The 26,524-nt window shown below is 42.5% G+C and overlaps 1 long non-coding RNA gene across 1 annotated transcript; it reads right to left on the reverse strand.

The window, feature by feature from the left end:
- Positions 1-2,046: 2,046 nt before the first annotated feature.
- On the reverse strand, positions 2,047-26,524 carry LOC114486716 (uncharacterized). The gene is made up of 4 exons (XR_003680918.2): positions 25,992-26,524; positions 11,948-12,025; positions 3,481-3,593; positions 2,047-3,260 (listed from the first exon to the last, which is right to left on the reverse strand). It is a non-coding gene; the product is annotated as an uncharacterized lncRNA (long non-coding RNA).

Here is a 26,524-nt window from a genome sequence, read left to right on the forward strand (position 1 = left end):
TGCTCCTTTTACGTGTATCAAGTGATATAGAGGTTGCCATGGTTAGTATCTCTGTTTTGCTCATAGTGCTGGGGAAAAAGCACCCAAAATGGGCATATTGCAATTTAGAAAATTCCCTGGGTACTTTTAAAACACTGGATCACAATGTACATTTTTTTAAGTGTCGTCAGTACAGCATATTGGTTGTCATTTTTTGAACACTTCTTTGTGGAAGGACTCATCCATACCTGGATTGCTGTCTCTATTTTCTTAGATGCCTGTTTGTTTCCCACATTTAGGATTCATTTGGATTATCTCAGGTAAATCTACTGACAAGGGTGGGAGGAGGATGGAAATCGGGGAGGGGAGGCGGTCAACATGGGAAAGGGATGAGAAAGGCAAGCTTGGATATTTAAAAGTGTCAATCATTCTTACTCGTTTCCTGGGTCTGCCACCTTCTGTCTGTGTGACTTTGGGACCCTCTCTTCCTCAGTTTTCTCATCTGTAAAACTGGGATGATAACACGGCCAACTTCGGGGAGTTGTGAGGTGTAACAAGTTACTATTTAAGTGTTTAGAGCGCTGTCTAGCACATAGAAAGCATTCACTAAATGTCCCCATCCTTATTCATACTTCAGTCAATACATAAGGTGTTGGGGGCTGGGCCTTTGGAAGGAGAATGATTCTTCATATCAACACCACCATCACACATTATTGAAATATTTTGGTGTGAATGGGGCCAATTGACACCCAAACCTCCCCTCCACTGCTATCTCCTCTCCTCTCTCCAGGTTCAGTGAGTTCCTTTATCTACTCTAAATCACAGATAACTTATCAAGTTAGTGCTCCCGGGGGAATCTGTATTTTAACAAAGATCAAAACCTTAAGTGAAAAGGTGTCACTTGGTGGAATTTCAGAAGGTGAGGGTGGAAGGAGGTTTCTAACACCCTTCCAATCACACCCCAGGTGTGGTTGCTTCAGATGTCTACCAGTAGAAGCTGACTCTGGCAGGAAGTCACTTGCACTTTACACTGATTGAGGTCCTGCTCTCCTGAATCTTGCAATCTAAAAAAGAGAACTTTGATCCAGAGTGATAATAGACCAAGTAAGTTACCCCTCTGTCCAGGTACTGGCTGGGAGGTGGAGGGGGGACAGTCAGGCAGAGCAAGACCTCTTGCTGGGCTTCGAGAACTTCACAGTTTATTGGAAGGGACAAAACACATCAAATGGTGATAAGGAAATGTGTGTGAGTAAAAGGAAAAGAGGTGTGTTGACAGAAGACAGCCTGAGGAGTTTATAGAACAGGAACGTTTCTCAGGAACTTGAATGCGTTGGAGGTCTTTCGAAAGGGTTAGGATTACACTGCCTGGAGGCTGAGGTATGGCCTGGAAAGTGACTTAGCCCAGCCCTTCCTAGCTGGATGATTAACTGGACGATCTAGCATTAGGGATCTTCACTGGAGAGAAACGGGAGCTCAGTATTGATGACTCATTCTCATCTACTTGACCTCATTTTCAGATTTTCATTTAACTTTTCCCTTCCACATCAGATACCCCTAATTCTTGGGTGGTCTGCCACACCACTTCCTGCCAAGTCCCAGCTACTTTACTTGAGGTGGAGGGCTGGGGTACTGGATCTTATTTCAAAAGAAGAGAGGAAATTGAAACCAGAAAGTCTTTGTGATGAACTTTAAGAGATTCTTTTTTTCCTCCAATACAGGTTTCCCAAGGCTGCTATCTCTAGCTTAGGATATGGTCCCTTCTTTCCTTCTCTCTTCCTTCCTTCCTTTCTTTCTTTCTTCCTTTCCTTCCTTCCTTTGTTTCCTTCCTTCCTTTCTTTCCTCCTTCCTTTCTTTCCCTTTCTTTCTTTTTCTTCTTTCTTTTCTTTCTCTTTCTTTCTTTCTTTCTTTCTTTCTTTCTTTCTTTCTTTCTTTCTTTCTTTCTTTCTTTCTTTCTGGTTGAGAGATTTCTTTCTTTCTTTCTTTCTTTCTTTCTTTCTTTCTTTCTTTCTTTCTTTCTTTCTTTCTTTCTTTCTTTCTTTCTTTCTTTTCTTTCCTTCCTTCCTTCCTTCCTTCCTTCTTTCTTTTTCTTTCTTTTTGTGAGAGTTAACCACTCAAAATGGAAGTCCTTTTATAATTCGATCTAGTTATGCAAACATAGCCCATTGATGTTAACAAATAGGGACCGGATGCAAATAATCCACTCAAGCATAACATGGAATAATTAGTAGGAGCTAAAGCAAACTGTGTTTCTCCCCACCACCCTATTACCTCATAAGAATTCCTTCCATTTGGAAATGAGCAAGAGGAAAAGAAAAAAAAATGGGACTATTAAGATGTTTCAAATGGTCATAAAATGACAGCAATAGAGTTGCTTAGATCACACAAGATTGCCATGTAAACAACCGAAGTAACTTCACAGTTATGTGAAATTAGGCATGCATCCCTAAGCAAGGTTCAGTACCTCCATCTCATGAAGGCTAAATTAACTACCTCAGGAAAGCAGGTCCCAAATGGAGGTCACTGAGTCAGTGATTCATAGCCAGGTGTACAGAAGAAGACTAGGTTCTCTGCAATTCGCTGAATAGGGCGTCACTGAATACAGTGAAATTTTATGACATTCCCTGGGGCACTGGCTGTTTTAACTATTCTGGATAGACAGCCAAGCAGTTGTTGGGTGAGGCCTAATACAAGGAGTCCTAGAATGGTAGTGGTATTGCCATTTTCTGTAGAGAGTTTCTGTTGAGTAAAAGGAGGTAGGTAATATAAACCAGTTCACAGCAAGTCCTCACACCTCTGAACTGGCTACCATTACTGCCTGCTTTTCTCAGCATGCCATTGCCTTCTGAGTGGCTGTTTGATCAAGAGGCTGAAATCTTGACTGGTGCGGTGGGTCAGATTTTCTTTTAGAATAATTCTTGATTTTTAAACCTTTTTTTTTTTTTTTTTTTTTGCAGGGCCCAGGACTGGGCCCTGTGAACCTTCAAAGGTGGCAGAGAATAAGAAGAAAAGTTGGGAAAAAAGAGATAGCAATACTTCAAGTTAAGGAAACCCTCCAGAGAAGCATTTGAGTGAAATCTTCCTGATTTAGCTCTGTGACTGAATTAGACACAAACCAAGAAATGCCCAGAAGGTCCCCAGTAAATGTTGGTAGAATGAACGTTGACCAAAGCCCTGAAGCTCCTTCCATGAGATTCTCCAGAGCTTCGATGTTATTGACAGGATGTTCTTCCTAAGGTGAACCTCAGTCCCTTCTCCAGCAGCTCATTTTCTCTCTTCTTACCCTGAGGAAAAACAGGGAAGATGCTGATATTGTTGTTCTTCGTATGTCTCTGTTAAACTTGCACATATTAAACCTGCCCTCAATTTTCCATATTGTGGACTAAATAACCCCAATTTTGAAAGCTTTTCCTTCAAAAAGGCAATTTCACAAACATTGCCATGTGCCCATCTTAAGAATTACAGGTGTTTAGAAGTAACTTACATATGACCATATAGACATACCCACACTGAGATAAATAATGTGCTTCATTCATAAATGTCCTGTTTCCTGTTGAAATCTCTGCATCCTGGGCAGTTGGTGGCAGTGCTGTAGGCTTCTGTCTCTTCTCTCGAGCCTAGAAGGAGGTGATAGCTGATGAGCTAGACTTATAAGATGCAGCCTCATACTGATTAAACGTCCATTTTCTTGGGGAAATGGCTGACAGAAGCAGGATAAAGCTGTGAGGAAGCTTGTAGCAATTTTCCAAATCTACCACTACCAGTGAGCTTTATTTGTGTTCTTAGAGCAATTGTTAGCAAAACAATGGCTGGAAAATGTACCAGGGAGAAAATTAAGAAATGACAGACCTGCTTCTAAAAAGTAAGAATAAAGTTTCTGTTAAGTTTTTCAAAGCAGAAAGTTTCCCTTTAGCTAGATATATCATCCAGCTGTGGCACCTGGGCAAGGAAAGTGACCAGGAAGCATGGGCTCCAGTTATCTGTGTGCAGGTTCTGACCTGAGTGGCCACTGCCCAGATGGAAGCACAAGCTCAGGGCTCTCTACTGGGGAAGAGAAGTATGGTGCTGGCCTTAAAATTCTAAAGCCACCTGTGAACCACGGTGTAGGTACTGATGGGGTAGAGAGGGTATGCAGGAGTATGGTGGTGAACAGAGAAAGTTGTTGCCTTTAAAGAGTAATGGAAAGGACTCTGGCTAGGGCTGTGCTTCCCAGCACAATGGCCGGTAGCCACATGTGGGTACTGAGCACTTGCAGTGTGGCTGGTCTGACTGAGATGTGCTCTGAGTGTAAAATATGCACCAGAGCTCAAAGAATTAGTGTGAAAAAAAAGAATGCAAAGTACATCATTTATCGTCTTTAAGATGGACTACATGTTGAAATGATATTTTGGATAGATTGAACTAAATAAAGTAAATGATTAAAGTGAATGCTACAACATGAGCAAAGCTTGAAACACAATGCTAAGTGAAAGAAGTCAGACATAAAGGCCACACATTGTATGATTCCATTTATATGAGATGGCCAAGAGGCAAAGCAACAGAGACAGAAGGTAGATGGTTGGTTGCTTAGGGCTGGGGGTTTTGGAGGGAAATGGGAAGTGAGTGCCGATGGGTATGGAATTTCTTTAAGGGGTGATGAAAATGTTCTAAAATTGATCGTGGCGCTGGTTGTACAACTCTGTGAATATACTCAGTTGTACACTTTAAATGCTTAATTGTATGGTATGTGAATTTTATCTCGATAAAGCTGTTTTAAATTAACAAATTTGGATGCAAAAATTTTTTACCTGTTTAAACTTTACAAAAGGTAGCTAGTAGAAAATTTTAAATTACATAAGTGGCTGGCATTATATTCTGTTGAACCTGCTGGGCTAAGGGGACTGAGGGTGAAGAAGCTGGGAAAACCCAGGCTAGTGGTTCCCAAAGGGATGGTCATAAACACCAGGCAGAAGAGCAGCCAGACGTGGTCACCTTTGGTTCAGGGCAAAGAGGAGTAAAGGGTGACAGAGAACCTAGCCTGGAAGGCTGGGGGTTTTTGAGGATAAGGATATAACTCCAGGACTGGAGCAAGCCTCTGCACCAAGTGCCAGCACGGGACTGATGGCAGACCCCAATTTCTGGCCCCTAGGCAAACAGGGGGCGCCGAGTTTGGTCACCTCTCCAGAACTCTTATCAGCCCAGCCCTACCTTTCATGAGTGGCTGCCCTGGCTGCCTCTGACCCAGGCTGGCAGCCTCTTGGGCTGAGAGGGTCCACATCTTGACGCACCTGTAACGTATTTGCATACCCGGAACCCAGTCTTGGTGAGCTATGGCAGGCAGACCGGGAAGCTCTGGCCTTGTCCTGGGGGATGGAAACTTCTTCAAAGAATATTGCCAAAGGAGCTTGTTAGGTCTGCTTATGAAATGTCATAAACAAACCCTTGAGTTGGTCAGAGGTGTGGCTGGATGTAGCATAAAGGGAAGCCTTGGGTGCCTTCTTGGCATCCTCTCCCCAACCCAGGTTTCTTTTCAATTCAGTTCCCCTCCCCCTCAAAAAAAAAGCACAACAGTATTTCAAAGGACACAGCTCCGTGAATGATGGATAAGGAAGCTACACTTAGGGCCTCCCAAAAGGAAGGATCCCATGACTTATCTCTGGAAACCAGAAGGATGATTGGACTGAAGGGTAGATTGGAGTGAATTAGCCAGATGAATTGAAACCCCAAAGGTCTAGTTGTGAAGGAGGGGGTCAGTGCCCTAGAAAGGAGAGAGAAAATTAAATACACTGTATTTGGCAGTGGCTATTTAAATTTTAAAATTGCAAAGTGAGAATCTGACATTATCCTGTGTCTTATCCAAGCTATGTCCTGAAATCTGCTCCAATAGTAAATTTAGTTAGTTTCTCTCACGACTGACTGTGTACCATGTTTCAGAGGATAGGGTGGTGATCAGAAAAAATGAGGTGGACAAAGTTCATGAACCTAGGAGTATTATCTGGGCAGAGTAAGAGCTCCTGTTTTCTTGCTGTGATGAAGTAACAGCAGAAGGTTAACTGTTCATTGAAGGCTTGGGAGACCATAGAGGTGAGCATCTTCTGTATGACTGGAAGCTCCTGAAGGGCAAGGTTATAAATTACTCATGTCTATATCTCCACCATAGGGACTGGCACATGGTAAATACTCAAGGAATACTTGTAGCGTGGATGGTTGGATGGAGGGAGGGAGGGAGGGAGGGATATGACACAGTAGATAATTGATTAACAGTTCTGTTATGTAATGATTTAGTGTTTTGGGTGGTGGATGATGAGGAAGAAGAACTTGAAAGATTTCATTTATGTGATAGGGAAATAAATTCTGAAAGTGTTAAACTAAAACATATGATAGCATATTGCATATTTGGTTTTGTCAGCTATCTAGTTTTTCCAAACAGTGCTTAGACATGTTGAATAAGAGTGTGGGTAGAAAGGGGAAAAAAAAATGCCTAGAATTACAGCTCATGGGCCTCCCTCTCTGGATCTTGGAAAATGCAAACCACTTGGGAGTGGACGAATGACTTAATGATGATGTTGTCAGGGCCCTCAGAATAAATATTGCCTTTTCCATTCCCACTGCTGGTACTGCACAGTGCAGCTGGTGTATCATCAAGAGGCTGAGATCTCCTCATCCTTCTCTTCTGAGTCAGGCAGCATAAGGTGGTAAAAAAGTTGCTCCAGAATCATTTGAATCCTTCATCCCTTGTCCTTGCAAGGTGAGGCAATCCTTTCTGACCAAGGATCCTGTCCTGTAAGTGAGTTGGCTTTTTGTGTTTGGCAGTTAGCAACCTATATTTTAAGTCAAGGTATTTAAAAGTCAGGACACAGAAAGAGTTTCTATCTCCAGATAGTTCTATACCAGAGCTTAAAAGGCTCGTCTGGAATATTAGAGGGCAGGGAACTTCAAAGAAAACAAAACCATGTGTTATTTTCAGATTGAACTTAGATCTCTAAAAATTCTGTGAAACTCTCTTATGTGGGTCCGAGGCATGCCACTAATCGAGGTGGACGTGACCCTGGTAGGGTGAGCTAAGAAAGCTGGATTCTTTGAAGGAAGTAACTTTCTGTGATATCATGTCAGGGATGTGCAGGTGCAGCTGGGTGGGAGCCCTTGTCACCAGGACTTCCTGTGATGGGTCCAAATCCCTGGGGTCTATTACTCCTTGACCCAAGTCACTTCTGCTCATGAGCCTGTACTATGACCCACAAACAGCCAGCAGCAGCTGAAAGGAAATGATGTGGCAACTGTGTCCGAAGACGATGGTTAAATGTTGGAAACAGAAAAGAAAATCCATTTAAAAATATGCCGTTGTATGTTACAAAGGCTGTGCAAGATTTAGAAAGCATGTTTAGCATTCCAAGTATGCTCCCTTCTGTGTCTTTAGAGACTGGCTCTGAGAATGATTTTTTTGTTTATTTAACATTTAATCAAAAGAGACATGGACCCCACCAGCTTTTGAAGAATAGCTTCAGTAGCACTGCCTCTTTGCATTTAGTTTGAGGAGAGAAACTTCAACCATACGGAGAATTTGGTGTCTGTAATATGTACTAAAAGATCAGCTGGTCTAACTTTACAGCGCTAATAAAAGGGAAGAATTTTCCTGTGCTCAGGTCTTTTATGAATTATAAATAACCATTCACTTTGGAAGATAGCACATCATAAAATTTTTTTTCACAAATATGCACAAATCCATTTTAAGATCCAAGAAAAAAGATGTTCAGAAGTCTCAGATGTACTCAGTTTTGATTTCGTGGGGAAACATATTCTTTTACCATATGGATGCTTTTAAAGGGGCCTTCAACTGGGGCTCAATAATGACACCCTAGTGGCTAAATAAGGGATTTCTTTCCTTCTAACATTATTTCCCTGTTATTAAAGGTGGAAAAACCTTCCTCAAATAGCATACTATTAGAGTGCTTTAGGGGGTATCCTGGGAATCAAGGTTATGTGTCTGCTCCAGAAATACTGTCTGTAATTATCATTCCCCAGTGGTTCTGAGGATGCAGTCTTGGTGCTTTCATTAATTTCTTGATTCTACAACTCTGAAGCGCTTGCCGGCTCTTGATATTCAATATTTTACAGTAGGAGTTTTTTGTGTGTGTGGTTTTTTTTTTTAGGGTCACAGGTCTCTCTCCCTCCCTTCCTCTCATAATAACCATTTCCTGGCTTCTTTTGTCTGCTACAATAAAAGGTATGAAAGACTAGATTTGATAAGAAAAAGAAGTCAGATGTGAGATTCTTACAAACCCAAGGCTTCATCTTCTGTATTTATAATCTAATATGAATATTAAAAGATAGAGTATTTAGATCTAACAAACAACTGAAGAGGGTCCACGGGTAAGACTAGCACATTCATTTTCTTCCCCCAACACTTTACTGTGAGTGTTTCCAAATATACACAAAATTTTACACAGACAGCATTTTACAGTGAATACCCATATACCTACCATTTAATTGTAGAGTCTACCATTAACATCGTACTACCTTGCTTTTATTGCATATCTATACATCCCTCCTCCATTAATCCTTCTTATCTTTCTTATGCTTTTGAAAGTAAATGGGGGCTTCCCTGGTGGCACAGTGGTTGGGAATCCGCTTGCCAATGCAGGGGACACAGGTTTGAGTCCTGGTCCGGGAAGATCCCACATGCCGCGGAGCAACTAAGCCTGTTCACCACAACTACTGAAGCCTGCGCGCCTAGAGCCTGTGCTCCGCTACAAGAGAAGCCACCGCAAGGAGAAGCCCGCACACCGCAACGTAGAGTAGCCCTTGCTCGCCGCAACTAGAGAAAGCCTGTGCGCAGCAACGAAGACCCAATGTAGCCAAAAATAAATTAAAAAAAAAAAAAGTAAATGGCAGGGACTTCCCTGGCAGTCCAGTGGTTAAGACTCTGTGCCTCCACTGCAGGGGGCACAGCTTCGATCCCTGATGGGGAAACTAAGATCCTGCATGCCACGCAGCATGGCCAAAAAAAAAAAAAAAAAGTAAATGGCAGGCATGAACCAAATTCCACCTAAAAACTTCAGTTTGATATTTACTTTTTTCTTCTGATGTAAAATTTATATATAATGAAATATAAAACCTTAAGTGTATACTTTCTGAGTTTTGTGTACCCAAAGTCCTATTAAGACATAGAACATCACCATTGCCCCAGAAAGTTCCCTCCCAGTTTCCATCAATCCTCACCCCTACTCCCCTTCCCAGAGGCAAGCACTGTTTCGATTTTTTTCACTACAGATTAGTTTTGCCTATTCTAGAATTTCATATAATAATTGAATCAAATAAACTCTTTCGAGTAAGACCTTTTTCACTCAGCATACTATCTATGAGATTGAGTCACGTTATTCTGTGTGAAAGTAGTTCATTCCTTTGTATTGTTGAGTAGTATTCCATTGTGTGACTACACCACAGTTTGTATGGTCATTCATATGTTCATGGACACCTGGGATGTATCCAGTTTTTGGCTATTGTGAATAAAGCTGTTAGGAACATTCTTATACAAGGCTTTTTATAGACATATGCTTTCATTTCCCTTGGGAAAAACCTACTTGCATAATTGCTAAATCACAGAGTAGATGTATGTTTAGTTTTTTCTTTTAATTTTTATTTTATATTGGAGTATAGTTGATTAACAATTTTGTGTTAGTTTTAGGTGTACAGCAAAGTGATTCAGTTATACATATACATGTATCTATTCTTTTTCAAATTCCTTTCCCATTTAGGTTATTACAGAGTATTGAGCAGAGTTCCCTGTGCTATACAGTAGGTCCTTGTTGGTTACCTATTTTAAATATAGCAGTGTGTACATGTCAATCCCAAACTCCCAATCTATCCCCCCTCCACCTTTGCCCCTGGTAACCATAAGTTTGTTCTCTAAGTCTGAGTGAGTCTGTTTCTGTTTTGTAAATATGTTAATTTGTATCATTTTTTTTAGATTATGCATATAAGCGATATCATATGATATTTGTCTTTGGTGTATGTTTAGTTTTTAAAGAAACTGCTATTCCTTTTTCAAAACAGATGTTCCATTTAATATTCCCACCAACAATGTATGAGAGTTCCAGTTGCTCCGCATCCTAGCTTGCATTTAGCGTTGTCATCCTGGTGAGTATGTGGTGATATCTCATTGTGGGTTTAATTTCCATTTTCCTAATGACTAATAACATTGAACCCGTCACCATGTGCTTATTTGCCATTCACACATCTTCTTTTGTGAAATGTCTTTTCAAATCCTCTATCCATTCAAGCAATTTTTTTGTCTTTATTACTGAGTAGGAGTTCTCTATATATTGTGGCTATCAGTCCTCTGTCAAGTTTATGTTTCACAGATATTTTCTTCCAGTCCATGGCTTGCCTATTCATTTTCTTAATGGTCTCTTTTTTTTTTTTGGCGGTACGCGGGCCTCTCACTGTTGTGGCCTCTCAGGTTGCGGAGCACAGGCTCCGGACGCGCAGGCTCAGCAGCCATGGCTCACGGGCCCAGACGCTCCGCGGCACGTGGTATCTTCCCCGACCGGGGCACGAACCCGTGTCCCCTGCATCGGCAGGCGGACTCTCAACCACTGTGCCACCAGGGAAGCCCCTTAATGGTCTCTTTTGATGAGAAATTTTTAATTTCAACGAAGTCCATTTTATCAGTTTTTTTATTTTATGGTTATGGCTTTCAGTGACCTAAACAAAGCACATTGATCTTAATAAATGGTGCTCCTAAAATCTATTGTAGGCTCAAGGAAATTCAAAGCTTCACTGGGCTCATTGTAATAGCTGTTTTTGCCTAAAAAAACATCCGCTTATGTACATATTGGGAACAATTAAGGAAAACCTGGTGATCTGTCAACACTCACTCTCAAGAACATCCCAGAGAATGAAGCAAAGTCTAGATCTCCCTTTCCACTGTGCTTTATAATAACAAGCCTGTTTTGATGGCTGGAAAGAGTCACAACGAATAAAACCACCTGGTCATGGCCTTGTTATGGAATCAAGTCAGCCCTTCTGCTTATGGGCATCATAAGTGGCTTTTTATAAATTAATCATATGTTATTGAAAAATCACATCTTAAATGGTTTGAATGTACAGCATGAATGAATGAAAAGTCTTCCCCAGAAGCCTTTAAAAAAAAAAAGAAAAGAAATCCACAGAGAGAGCCAGGTGTGAGCCATGGCATGGGGTAAAATTAAGAGCAGACCGAAAGGGGGAATAGTGGGCAATGAGAAAAGCAGGACTTGGAGAAACAGAGAAGCTGAAAGGACTCTTCCCACCTGTTCTTAGGCTGCACACTGAGGCTTTCCCCAAGATTTTACCCCTGACTCTTTGCCAACTGTTCTGCTTGTCAGTGAAGCTGTTTGATTTCTCCCTTTGTTTCTCGTTTGGACCAAAGGGACACTCAATACGGACATGACATTTTGAAAACTAAAGTCACATCTTTTTCACCCTACCTTCATTGTTGTTCTGGCCTACTTTCTCTTAGACATTTTCTTGAGGGTGCAGGCTGAATGTGGTCTTTCAAACTTCATGTCAACTCCCTTGCCTGTCTCTCCCTTTCTGATTTCATCTTCTCCCAATGATCATTAATGTTCTATAACTGCTTATTTAGTTGTGGGTTATCCCAGGCCTTTTGCTTCTACTTTTTATCATTAAACAAAATTTCCCCTTTATTAGAGATGGTGATTCAGAAAAAGAAAGGGATGTAAGTTAAATGGATGACTTTTACTGTTTGATTATAGGTTGAAATTAGCAGTCAAATTTTTGTTTTTCACTGATCCATAGGTTTTTATAACCTACCATTTTGGTTTCTGACTATATGATTCTCACTGGAAGTTGTCTTGAAATATAAACTGTGGAGAGAGAACACCAATTTGCAAAGCCCTGGGCAGTGCTAACCCTGGAGAATATTCACCGTTGACTGTGTGGGTGTGCCTGCCAGGCCTGAACAGGATCTAGGATAACTTTCCCAGCTTACCTGCCTATCTTCATCCAATGACTTGATTATGAAGAGTAGATGTGGGTGGTAAGTTTTTCTGGTCTCCTGGATCGGTTCCTGAAGAGAGCAGATAAGGTCAGAATGAGAGAAAGCTGGGTTCTGAATTAGAAAAATCAAGTAGGACTTCAGAGCCTCTGAAATAATAAAGCTATGCCCTAAGTCATTAACACACAAACATGATTGAAATTATCGGAAGGGAGAAACAAATAGGGTTAAAGTCATAGGGCCACATGATAAATTATGCCTGGCTATGCAAGTGGGTTAAATCACTTCCTAAGATGTTGCCAGCAGCACAAATATCTGCATTTAGCCTCACATGCAACAACAACAACAAAAATGAACCAAAAATACTAAGTTTCTTCCCCTTTGGAAAAGCTAGATACTGCTATTATAGTGTCTCCATTAAGACACAGGAGGATCTTGGGTAGAGTGAGCTAGGTGGGTCCCACTCGTCTGTGCGGGTAGAGTTAAGTGAGGAGCTTGGTGGAAAGGTTTGTGAAGCTGTACTTTCTGTAAGGCAGTCCTGTGGCCAATCCTCCTCACAATCGTTTTCTCCTCATGAATATTCTTCTTTACACCAATGGAAGTGGAAGGTGAAATTGTCCAAAACTCAGTCGTGGAAGCTTATTCTTTTTTCTCATTTTGAGTTACTTCAAAATGTATATAAAGTAAAATGCAGAATCCTGAAACACTGTTTCAGTCTGAAACTAAGCTCAAGCTCCTTGGCTTGAATGTAGGGTCCCTCATGAGCAGAAGAGACTGAGTTGGAAAGGGGAAATGAATAATAGCGGATGCGACCCATGGGAAACATACATTGATGTACCTTCTTTCATTTTCTTCCTTCTTTCTTTCCTCCCTTCCTTCCTTCCTTCCCTCCCTTAGTATTCTTGCATGGCTGCTCCATCTTTCTAAGGAACAGGTCTGAGAGCAAAGGGAGAGGCATGGCATGGAATGGAAGAAGACTAAAAAAACTTTTCTTGTGACTGAATAGAAACTGACAATAAAAATGCTAAAGTCCAGGGACTTCCCTGGTGGTTCAGTGGGTAAGACTGCGCTTCCAATGCAGGGGGCCCGGGTTCGATCCCTGGTCGGGGAAATAGATCCCACATGCATGCCACAATGCAACTAAGAGTCTGCATGCCGCAACTAAGAAGTCTGCATGCCAAAACTAAAAATCCCGCATGCCGCAACTAAGACCCGGAGCAGCCAAAATAAATAAATAAATATTTTAAAAATGTTCCATGAAATTTTAAAAAATGCTGAAGCTTGGTGATTATATTGATAACTGAATGGAAAATCAGTACTATACAGAAGCTTAACTTATCTTTCAGGCAAGATAATTCTGTTTGCTTTTGATGTATTGCCAGAGTTCTGCAGGAACATCTGGCTGACTGGCAGTTATGTTTTCTGAAGGGAGGGTTCAGCTGCTGCTACCATCAAGTACACTCTAACTTCCCTTAGTACCATAAGGTTTATCTGAATCTCAGAATATCTACGATCATGCAAGATCCAAATTTCCCTTCGAGCTGATGTTTGTCTTTCATTTCTTTTCTAATTAGCATTCAGGTTTCAGCCCAAGAGTTCACTGCCAGAGGCATAACGTCTCCCTTGGTGGTGACCCCTGTTGTCATCCTCTATAGTGAATTCATAGGACTGTTCTCTGATTTTCAACTTCGCTTTGTGGTAGTAGGTCTGTGAATGTTTAGTTGACAATACGTGCGCGCCTCTCATTTCCTGTTTTTAAGGGCTGCACTTAATTTATTTGAAAGGGTGGAATATTTTAAATTACAATTCAGCAGTTTTACTAAGGAAGGCTGTAAAACACAATGAGCAAGGAGTTTTACTTCCTCTTTACAATTGCTACTGCCCTGTTTTGAAATCTTGATATCCTCCAATCAGTGGGAATGACTTTAACTTAGGCTGTAACATTTTGAAGAGCAACCACGCCATGGCTGGAGCTGTCGAGGGGCATGAGACTCCTGCACACCATCATTCCATTTTTCCAGACGCCTTGTTTGTACCCGGAATGTGTCTGCCTGTGCTTGATACTGCTCTATGGTGTTGAGTCCTCCTCCCCCAGGCACAGCATTTGGATTGGTTATGGAATACAGTTGCTCAGCCAATCAAGTGTAACCTTTCTCCTGCAACCCTAGCAACACCTGACAATGGTCATTGACAAATGTTGAGAGCAAACCTGACAAATCCAACCAGCCATTGACAACGGTCCCCGTCCAGGGCAAACAGGGCTAGCCCTGCCCACAGAGCACTTTGTGTGGCGAGAGGAGTTAGTGGTTTGTGCCAGACCTGCAAAAGCAGAACCTGCATGTGGAAGCACAGGCTTGCACCCAGTACCCTACCCCGATTTGCTGCCACTCTGGCCAAGCTGACATTAGTTGGTCATAGCCAGCACTGGAGCTGGCGTCTGTGGGGTGTGGGAGGGTCTCATCATCTCTCATACTAACCTAACCCACACAGCAACCCACCCCCCATACCTACCAGAGTCTTTTCAGTGGTTGGAGAAAGAGCCCACATAAAACTTTGGCTCCAGGGTCACACTTCCGGCTCTGATGCTAATTTGGCCCTCAGGGCAGGGCCAGAGGAGCAAAATACCTGGCTGTGTCCCCAGTGGCACCTTTCCAAGCTTCCTGGCCATGTATTTTTACCTCCCAGCCTGACTCTGAACCCTGCTGGGGTACAGTTGGCCTGTCTGCCTCAGCTGCGGGCACACTGGGACACTCCTCAGGACACTGCTGGACCTGAATGAGCTCTCACTTCTCTCTGGAAGGCTCTGAGACTGAGGGACCTGTAGGCAGACCTGGCAGAGGCTGGGTGGCGTGGGCTGGGGGCTGGGAACAGGATAAGAAAGGGGACCTGCCAAGAACATGCACAGACAATTCACAGGCAAATGCACGTTCCCACAAAGACATAATAGCTGTGTGTGTATGATGCCCTCCTGAAGTCCTCTTACATGATCATTCCCATTAGTCTAGCCACCTTGAAGGCGTATTTCAAACTGTGGTTGAGTAATCCACTGTGTGGTTATTAGCTGTTAATGAAGCTGAAAATACCTAAATCATCCAACAAGGAATCTGAATTAATTTTTTTATGGTTACCCTGCTAGACAAGTCGGTGTCACAACAAAGACAGACCTGGGGATATATACAGACATTGGCACACATGGATAAACCTAGGCAAGAGGAACAAAGGTGGAACAAGGTGGGGAAAAAAATAAAGATAAAGGAAACTTCAAGGAGAGCCATGCGTTGAAGAGTGTGAAACCCAGGGTAACACTGTGAAATTAGTGAAGTTCATTCAGCAACCCCCTTCTTATTAGCACCACCCTATAGGGCCTGTCCTCAATTTAATTTTCCATGAGAGGTGGCAGAGGGGTTGGCACTCGGTCACTTTAACTAATCCCTTGGGATTATACATTGATAATGGCTTCAAGTCTTAGCCCTTAGGGGGATATCAATATTTTTCAAAGGGGGCTCATGAAGGTCCAAAAGAACTAAATCTCTAATGGTTGAATTGTAAATTGAGAGGAATAACTTTAGAGACTTGGTCTTGCTCAAACACACTTTTTTTTTGAATTTTATTTTTTATATAGCAGGTTCTTATTAGTTACCTATTTTATACGTATTAGTGTATATATGTCAATCCCAATCTCCCAGTTCATCCCACCACCACCAGCCCCCACCGCCAATATCCCCCCTTGGTGTCCATACGTTTGTTCTCTACGTCTGTGTCTCTATTTCTGCCCTGCAAACTGGTTCATCTACCATTTTTCTAGGTTCCACTGGTATTTGTTTTTCTCTTTCTGACTTACTTCACTCTGTATGACAGTCTCTAGATCCATCCATGTCTCTACAAATGACCCAATTTTGTTCCTTTTTATGGCTGAGTAATATTCCATTGTATATATGTACCACATCTTCTTTATCCATTTGTCTGCCGATGGGCATTTAAGTTGCTTCCAGGACCTGGCTATTGTAAATAGTGCTGCAATAAACATTGGGGTGCATGTGTCTTTTTGAATTATGGTTTTCTCCGGGTATATGCCCAGTAGTGGGATTGCTGGGTCGTATGGTAGTTTTATTTTTAGTTTTTTAAGGGACCTTCATACTGTTCTCCATAGTGGCCGTATCAATTTACATTCCCACCAACAGTGCAAGAGGGTTCCCTTTTCTCCGTTCCCTTTTCTCCACACCCTCTCCAGCATTTGTTGTTTGTAGATTTTCTGAGGATGCCCATTCTAACTGGTGTGAGGTGATACCTCATTGTAGTTTTGATTTGCATTTCTCTAATAATTAGTGATGTTGAGCAGTTTTTCATGTGCTTCTTGGCCATCTGTATGTCTTCTTTGGAGAAACGTCTATTTAGGTCTTCTGCCCATTTTTTGATTGCATTGTTTTTTTTAAATATTGAGCCGCATGAGCTGTCAAACACACTTTTAAGATAGACGCCTCCTGTGGATATTCCTAAAGCCAGAATTAAGGCAAGAAAAAGTAGTCGCGGTGGGATGGGGAAGTGCAGTGGGAAGCAGTCCATCAGATGGATGCTTTACAGGAGGATGACACCTTAGATGGAGAGGGAGAGGCAGCAGGCCAGCTTCCACACAGAAATGAGGCAGGAGGTAGTGTTAGAATCACCCATATCTGTCCTTCAGGGAACTGGAAACTTTCTGGTGACATGAGATTTGGAAAATTACAACACAGGATATTATATAATGTGTTAAAAAACCAAGTCTTATAGAGCCATATATACACACATAGGTTCTAAGTTCAAAGTCTAAAAGAAATTAAGCCATTCTTACAGGATGTAAAATTGTAGGGATATTTGCCTTTTCAGCAGACAGGTAAACCCTCTTCTTCCTTTTCCAGATTTTTCAAATTTTTCAGTTATTACTGGTCAAGTTTTCTGTGAAAGACTTAATTATTAAGACTATAACTATTCAGACTACAGCTATTAAGACTACATGCAGAACAACAACAAAAAGAGGCAACATCTAATGTTTCTTTCTTGCTCTGAAAGTTAAAAAATTTTTATCTACCTCTGAAATAACGAAAGAAAAAATAAAATTGACAATGTATAGCGTATGGTTCTTCGTAACCTAAGTTTCCCATGTGTCAGGAAGAACTTATAAAATGTCTGAAGTGTTATGAAGATGCTTAGAGGAAAGAAGGTAAAGGTTCTCACTTAGAGCTAATAATTCATGTTCAGCAATTTGAACTTGTCTTAAGGATAAACCCAAGAGCCCCGGGAGAGGGCATAATGAATCTTTAATGTAACAGTTTGGAGCGAATATTTTTTCCTCCTTAACCTCTAAGAGATCATTGTTTCCTCTTTCCATGGTAACCAGAACACTTGAAATTGCCAAAACTTGAGACAAAACCCAGAAAAATAGAATTAACAGAAGACAAATGTTAAAGGGAGCATGTATCACAGTGTGGCAAACGTTTTGAAATTTCTTTGGAAAGATTTTCTTCTTATTTCTTTGCTTGGAATAAGGCCACGATGTCTAGAATGTAGTAGCAATAGCTTCATGGCATGCTGCTGCATGTTCATTGAGTAGATTTTACTCTTTTCTTGAAAGGGAAGGAGAAACCCATGGGCCTTGGCAGCGATCAAGTGAAGGTAAAATGTTGGAAGCTGCTCTCCGGGCAGGTCATGATGTTAACCACAATGAGGGGGCCAGTGTGGCTGAGTGCCCTTGCTCCCTCCCTTCCATGGAATGAACAAATACTTATTGAGCACCTACTATTTTCTAGGTAATCTGTCCTACACACATCTAAATGAAAAATTACAATTCTAGAAGGGCTTCTAGGGGAAGTACATGAACTACAAGAATGTGTAATAGGCAGAGCTGACCTGTCAGAGCGGCCAGGCCTTCCTAAGGAAGTATGATTAAGCTGAGTATGAGGAAACTAGGCAGTGATTGCTGGGCCTGGGGAGAGAGAGCATTCCAGGCAGTGGGAACTCTGGGGCAAAGGCCCTCTGGGGGAAGTGAGCCTCAAGTGTTCAAGGAACCGAAAGCAGGCCGGAGCAGTCTGTGTTGGCAGAACCCCAGAGAGTGAGGGGAGTGAACCTGGGACAAGGCCAGCTGGAAAGGTGAGCACCAACCAGGTCATTCCTAATGCATAGCCTTGAGTCTTGCCAGGCAGGCTTGTTGAGGATTTTGTTCTCTATCCCTCCTCATTCCAGGGTGAACTCAAGCTGTAACAGGAAGGCATGACAGGCCCTTCTTGTATGTGATGTGCGAATGGCAGCTTCTGGTTTATCTGAAATCTGTTAGGATATTGTCATAAATTCCAGATGTGAACCTTCAAGCTTCAAAGGATTATAATTTTATAAAGACTTTAAACCTAAATCATACTCAAGATATATTATTTTATGTACGATCATTCAACAGACACCTCAGAGCCATCATCGTGAATTTCAATTATCATCATGTATTAACCCCTCAGAAGCCAGAGTTTGACCATCTAATAACCTTCCCTTTATCTGTGACCTACCTGGAATCCAGGAAGTCTGCAAGAAGCTGAAATAAATGTGACATAGACTGTGCATATTTTAACCATAGGGGATGTCCTCATTAAGAACTTAGTTGAGTTTTATTTTACACACAATTCTAACAAGTGGGTTTTCTGGGTTCCAAAGCCACAGCAAATGGGAAGCAACAATTAAGAAAGGGAGGAGGAATGGGGTTATATGACAATGATTAAAAGTAACAGGGGACAGCACAACTGTAGAGGAGAAGACCAAAAAACTGAGGGAAAAAAGACATAAAAACTAAAAACTAAATAAAAAGTGAAAGAAAGGAAGGAAGAAAGGAAGGAAAGAATGAAAGAAGTCTAGAGTTTTTAGTTGCGGACAAACTGTCTTGCATGCCTTAGTAGCTCTTGAGGTCATCATTGTGTTTATAGTGAGACCCTATGCTTAAGAAGCCAAGGAAGTGCATCACATTAGAAGATTTCTAGCCTACAGGGTTAAGATTTTTTTTTAAAGTTTTGGTACTTAAGAAATAAATCTTCAGTTTTTTTGGGAAAATGTCTATTCAAGATGGTTCTTATAAAGGTTCTTATAACCATGGTTTTATTGTAGTGTAGTTCTGTGGATGTGTTAGTTAATATAGATTTCAGGTTGAAAAAATATCTGACATACGAGCTTTTGCTGAGACTGCTTCATTTCACAAGATATTTAATTCTGGGTTTGAACGAAGTCATTGCAAGTGACACTTTTCATACCTAAATTGTCATGATGCTATTCTTGACAAGGAATGAGTTCTTGAATATTTAGAATATTGTAGGTGATAAAAAAATGTCCTTAATAAATACGTTATAAAGTCTGGCTTTCACATTTTTAACTTTAATTTTCATGCTTGTCTCTTAAAAGCAAATAATCTTTTTCTAGGCATAAGGTGCCCCCAAAAGTTACTTGGTTGTCTGAATTGTATGTCTTTACTTCCTCCAGATGGGAATGAGAATGAATAAAATACTGTCTGATCACTTTGGAAAATGCTCATGCTGTATGTTTATGAAATGATTTGGGGGATGACATTATTTTCTTCAAATACATACTTCATACATGCCAGAGCACGTTTTGACTCCCTAGAGAATATGTTCATACCGTAGCATTTAATGTCTTAAATGTGTTTTTCTCCTACCATCTCACCTATCAGAGATATGTGCAAAGAGTGAACTGGTAGATCGATGCAATTTTGAGGAAATCATTAATTTTCTAAGTTAAGATTTTTCTATAGTGCTACTTTTTCAATGTTTAAAACTGGGAGTTCTTTTTCAAGTTGACATAGGTAAATAAATATGGAAGTAAATATTTTTTATATTATTCAGTTAAATAGTATTCTTGTGTCTATCTTGTGACAAGCTTAACAAAATACTTACTAAAAAGTTACAGTTACAAATAACCCAATCAAAAAATGGGTGGAAGCTCTAAATAGACATTTCTCCAAAGAAGACATACAGTTGGCCAAAAAGCACATGCAAAGATGCTCAACATCACTAATTATTAGAGAAATGAAAATCAAAACTACAATGAGGTATCACTTCACACCGGTCAGAATGGCCATCATCAAAAAATCTACAAACAGGGCTTCCCTGGTGGCGCAGTGGTTGAGAGTCCGCCTGCCAATGCAGGGGACGGGTTTGTGCCCGGGTCCGGGAGGATCCCGCATGCCGCGGAGCGGCTGGGTCCGTGGGCCATGGCTGCTGGGCCTGTGCATCCAAATCTGCAAATAATAAATGCTGGAGAGGGTGGGGAGGAAAGGGAACCCTCCTACACTGTTGGTGGGAATGTAAATTGGTGCAGCCACTATGGAGAACTGTATGGAGGTTACTTAAAAAACTAAAAATAGAACTACCCTATGGCCCAGCAGTCCCACTCCTGGGCATATACCTGGAGAAAACCATAATTCAAAAAGATAAATGCACCCCAATGTTCATTGCAGCACTATTTTACAATAGCCAGGACATGGAAGCAACCTAAATGTCCATCAACAGAGGAATGGATAAAGAAGATGTGGTACATATATACAATGGAATATTACTCATCCATAAAAAAGAACAAAATCATTCCATTTGCAGCAACATGGATGGACCTAGAGATTGTCATACTGAGTGAAGTAAGTCAGACAGAGAAAGACAAATAGCATATGATATTGCTTATATGCGGAATCTAAAAATAAAAGGGTACAAATGAACTTATTTACAACACAGAAGTAGAGTCATGGATGTAGAAAAGAAATTTATGTTACCAGGGGTGGGGGGGAGGGATAAACTGAGAGATTGGGATTGATATATACATAATACTATATATAAGATAGGTAACTAATAAGAACCTGCTGTAGAGCACAGGGAACTCTACTGGATACTCTGTAATGGCCTATATGGGAGAAGAATCTAAAAAAAAGAGAGTAGATACATCTATATGTATATGTATAGCTGATTCACTTTGCTGTGCACCTGAAACTAACACAAAATTGTAAATCAACTGTACTCCAATAAAAACTTTTTAAAAAGTTACAGTTTTTTAAAAGGGTAAGGACTAAAAGCTATAATTAAATGTGGCATTTCCTATTTCTTTTGGCTATCACTAGGTTCTAAGTCATGTTGGAGGCTTGTTAAACATTCCAGTTCTGAGATGGTTTCATTTGATGAGATCTTCACCATTGCACTTTGGATTGGAACAAATAGACTATATTTACACTAAAATAATTTTGCTAAAAATTAACAAGAGTAGATTATCTAATATTTAACAAAAGCAAACACTTTTTACCTCTAGAGGGGGGAATTATTGTCCAAATTACAAAATTTGAAGCAAATTAATTTATAAGCGAATTGCCAACCTGATTTTTTTGTATATGTTGAGATGTAATGATTTATTTTTCAAAAATCCAGATTGTAACTTTAAAGACTTTTGTCTTAACAGAATACACTGCTCTTGGTTGATCAGTTGTTGAATACACTTTCTTATAGAAAATTCTAGAAAACCTGTGGGTAAGTGATAATGTGGCAGCTGAATTATGAATTATGATGTTTCCCAACTTGTCTTTTCTAAAGAATTATCCAGGGCTTGCCTGGTGGCGCAGTGGTTGAGAGTCCGCCTGCCGATGCAGAGGATGTGAGTCCGTGCCCCGGTCCGGGAAGATTCCACATGCCGTGGAGCGGCTGGGCCCGTGAGCCATGGCCGCTGAGCCTGCGCTTCCGGAGCCTGTGCTCCGCAATGGGAGAGGCCACAACAATGAGAGGCCCACGTACCGCAAAAAGGAAAAAAAAAAAAAAAAAAAAAAAAAAGAATTATCCAGGGCATACATTAAAACAACAACAACAAAAACACAGATTTCAGGTCCCACCCCAGCCCTCTCCAGGGGAGAGGTAAAGGAAATCTAAATTGTAAACAAGTACACAGGGCTATTCTTATAATCTGGGCAAGTTTGGGAAATACTGGATAATGGGAAAAGTTCTGGCTTTATCATCAGACAGCCTGAACTTGAATCCCTGCTAGGCCAGATCAGAGCTGAATAACCTTTGATGAATTTCTCTGAGCCTCATTTCCTTCATTCATTTCTTGTGCCAGGGCAGGGCGGGAGGGGTGCTAAGGGGGACTGGGGACCAAATGAGTTACTGTTTATAAAAGACCTAGCACTGCATCTGCACCCACTCTCTAAACAATAATAGTGAAATATCAGTAGTTTCATTTTCTGGAATTTAACAAAGTTGAGATGGATCAAATTTTTCCCCTCCTCAAAGATAGAGCACTGGTTTTAATGCCCACTTCTTATTTTGCCCAAGGATCTATTTGGTGGAAATGACTGACCTGGGGGGGAGATTCTTTTGGCACTTTCCCCTGTTATTGGACATTTTGTCCTGATAAGTGTCATCTCTAATATCTATCTCATTCTTACTCTTTTTTTGGCACATAGAATTCTCTGTCATTCCACTGAAGGGGAGAATAAGCCTGATTCATAGGCTAACTATGCTATTTTAGGATTTTCTTTCTCTCTAAATAATTTAATTATATCCCAGGGAACATAATTGGCTTTGGTTATAATATAAAAAGTATACCCCAATATGAGGAAAAGCATGGAAGTGGGAATAACTTTGTGTCCATCTTCAAATTACTTAAAGTTCCTTAGATCTAATCTAATTCTCACATCTTGGAATCTTCCTATTAATGGAAAATTATTCTCTTAATTAGCTGAGATGACTAGCAATAATTATCAGGCAAAGCCTTTTTTTTCTTCTGCAGGCCTCCTCCTAAGCTCTACGGCTGTGTGAAGTTCTTGCCACCAAAGGGTAATTTTCAAACTTGACTGTAAAGAAGACTCACATGGGGAATAAGTGAGTGTCAGTTTCTGGTTCCCAGCTCCAAAATTGTATGCAGTGCTCTGGGGCACTCTGAGGATCTCTCTTTGAAAACCACTGCTCCAGGAATTTGATACATCTCGATTTAATTCAAATTTTCCTTCTTAAAGACAGGTAGAGATGCCATGACAGATGTCTAGACAGGACTCCACTGCTCCTTTCAAATAAATTCCTTAGCTATCCATCTGTTGATGCATCCAACTGCAACAGGCCAGGTGATTGGTATGGTGCTGGGGGAGAGGGTGTCTCTCTTCTTTGTAGCTATCAGTTTAGCTACTGGGAGTCCTGTTTATGAAGTCTCCCTAAGAGCCTAGCTCCTGACCACACTGGCCGATGTGGTGTGGTGTGATTTGATATGATGAGTCACTGCATTTGGGAAGCTGTAGACTTTTTGTACTTTCATTTCCTACCATTGCCTAATGGTAAACATTGAAGCATAACCAGAGGCCTCTAGCCTTTATGTGGCCCCTACAGTAGGGGTTTGTTTGAAAAGGGCAATTATAAGTAATTTAGTAACGATTTCTATGAACACCAGAAAAAAAACACTGTAAATACCTCAGAAATGACAGTGGCACAGTACCAGCCAAAGGTGACATACTGTCACTTACTTCTTCCTTGACTCATGAGGGTAGCTGACCTCTGGGGAGACAGAAGCCGTGCAGTGCTGGGCACCTGGGACTACAGAGGTGGCTGAGGCATAATCTCAACCCTCAGAGAATTTCTAACCAGGGAAGAGAGAGAAGATGAATGGCTTGAGCAGGTGTAAACATAGCTGTGACCCTCGGCAGAACGGTATAAATGTCACGAGAAAGATCCAAAGCGTTACAGTGGCTCCAGGAGAGAGAGATCACACATCCAGGTGGCTTTTCCCAGAGGAAGCGGCATTTGAGCCAGTCCTGGAAGGAAGGGTAGGAATTTGACAAGTTACAAGGGAAGAGACAATGTCTCTCTTACAGGCCACAGGAACATCTGGAGCAAATGTGCAGAGTGGGAAAGTTGGCATGACATCTGGGGAGCTGGGAGACGTCCTGATGGGACCTAACAAAATTCCTGTTGGGGAACTGGAAGCTCTGCTACATTTTAGTGGAAGATTAGGCTGGAAAGTTGGGTTTGGTCAAGATCATATCTGAATTTGGACTTTTCCTAGTAGGTGGCAGGGAGTCATTTAAAGGGACTTGAGCAGGAGGGTGACACCATCAGAATTATACTTTAGGAAGCACAGCAGCTGGGTGGAGGAGGATTTGCAGGAGGAAAGGTTATACAGACACACCAGTGAGGAGGCTGTGCAGAGTGAAGAGGAGGAATAATTGACTGAGCGAGAGGGGCTGGGACAGATAATGCAGCAAGTAAACCTATATGGGAGTTGCAGGCAAAGGCAAGGAGGAAAAAAATCTTTGGGCCTATGAACAGGTGGCAACAGTAATAACAATCTATGGGAAGGAAGAGAGTCTGGTTTCCAGGGAAATGTGGTACTTTGGGTTTGAGGTGGCAATGGAAAAGGAAGCTGGCCACCAGGAAGAAATGAGTGAGCTGAAGCAGAGACCATGGTTGGGAGTTGGGAACAGTGGAAACTCTCCAAGGGGTGGGCCACTAAAAATGGAGAAGAGGACCCTCATAGTCTATAGGGCAGGGTGTACCTTAAACAGTTGGGAGGAAGAGAAACCCCATAGTAAGGCAAAGAAAGATGAGTTGGAGACACTGAAGGGACAGGAGAGTGTCAGGGAAACCAGAGAGAGGAGAACAGTTCAAGAGGGAGGGTGTAGTCTCAATGTAAGAGACTGCAGAGAGGGAAAATGGGGTTAGGCTGAGCTGGAGGCTCTAGATTCATCTTTGAACAGAGAGTTTAACGAAATCCCTCCAATGTAGGATGATGCCTTAAATCCAGTCTCTTTGGTTCATTACAAAAATCAAGATCTCTAAACATTAGGCACCTCCAAAGGTGTCTACTTTCCTTTTCAGTATGAATTAACTTCTTCCACTAACACCACGTAGGACCCTGAATGAGTCACTTACCCTGTCTGGGGGTATGAGTTTTGTCATCTTTAACTTTCCAGTTCAGTGATTCTGTCTGTACCTGTATGAAAATTCTTTGTAAGCTACACATTACACAAGCCTAAGTCCTATCATGACTGTGTTTGAAGACGGAATGGAACCCAAATTTTACTTTTTGACTTGCTTTCTTCTCCTATCACCTGTATTTTTTAAAAATTTAAAAACTTTTATTTTTTAAGAAACCCCGAAATAGAACTGGAGGAAAAATCTTGCCTCTCCCTTTTGCCCATAAAGATAGTCTTCCAGTTTTCTACCCAGGCCTTTTCCTAAGCATTGAGGAGGTGCCCAGAAAAATACCAGATGGATATACAAAAACATAATGTCACCAACATTTTCCTAACTAGTAAGGCAGCTATGGAAAGTCTGCCAGCATCAGGTCCCCTGGGGACCTGCAGCCTGGGGCTCGGTGAGGCCTGAAGAGGGGAAGAGCCAAGACCTGGAGCTCGAGGTCTTCTGGGCCTCGGCCCTGAGTGGGCGATTTTCTTTAAAACTCGGGAGCGCTCTTATCCCTTTAAATCCAGGCAACGAGGCGGGCAGGTGGGTATGAGCCAATAACCTTAAAAGATGCGAAAGTGTCAAAGGAGATACGGTTTATCTTTTACAATAACGACAGTTATCAGTGACAGGGTTTACAGGAAAAACAGAAGGCGGGGCAGAGAATAAGGATGTCTCTAACGTGGTAATTAAGTCTGTGTTTTGGACCCAGATTCAACCGAGCTCTGGAGAGTGCAAAGAACAATGTCCGCGGCGTTCCGGGTTCAGCCGGGACTCGCTACTTCGCCTTCACCGGCGCCCTAGCCCCAGCAAGCTGCGCTCTCCGCTCGCCCGCCCCCCACGCTGCCCTGTCCCGGGAGGATGGGCCGTTCGGGAGCCGCCAGGGCGGCAGAGAGCGCGGCGTGTGTCCTGAGCGCCAGGGCTCCCCGCAGCCCGGCGCCCAGGGCGGACGCGAGCCGCAAATCTAAGTGCGCACCGAGCGCGCTCGCAGCCACTGTCCGCCGCCGAGCGACCCGGGAGCGCCGTCTGCAGACGGCTGGGCTGTGCGCGCGCTCCCGTAGGGTGTGTGCGCGCGCGCCCGTGGCGTGTGTACTCACAAAGGTGTGTTTGCTAAATCCACTTCCCGGGCGTGCCCTCTACCCCGAGCCGGAGCACCCCCGGGCCTGGAGCGGGATCTCGGCAGAGCGGCCGCTGGGGCCAGTTCAAGTTCCCCAGCTCCGCGCCGGCGGGCGGGCCGGCTTCTCCGCCCGCAGGGCTGAAGGAGCGCGAGGGCGGGGCGGCAGCGGCCAGCTCGAGACGCGCGTCGCACAGCTGCGGGACAGGCTCCGAGCACTCTGCGCGTTTCCGGACACTTTGGCCAGCTCGGTATCCGAGACAGAGCGCACGCGGGGCTTGGGGCTGAGTGCGCCGCAGCCAAGAGGGGCAGCGGAGCTGGTGCTCTTCTTCTCTGCCTTGGTCTGCAAAAGTGAACTGGAAAACAGCCGCCTAACGCAGCCTCCTCCCTCTTCTCCGGCACCGCAGCCCGGGCTGGGGGTGGGGGGAGCTCCTCCGGGCTGACTAGAGGGGAAGCGGGCGGCCGGACGGCCTCAGCCGCACCTCCTCCGCCTTCCTCACCACCCCAGTCTCCCGG

The sequence above is a fragment of the Physeter macrocephalus genome, chromosome 8 (assembly GCF_002837175.3).
Source record: "Physeter macrocephalus isolate SW-GA chromosome 8, ASM283717v5, whole genome shotgun sequence".
In the NCBI taxonomy this organism is placed as follows: Eukaryota; Metazoa; Chordata; class Mammalia; order Artiodactyla; family Physeteridae; genus Physeter; species Physeter macrocephalus.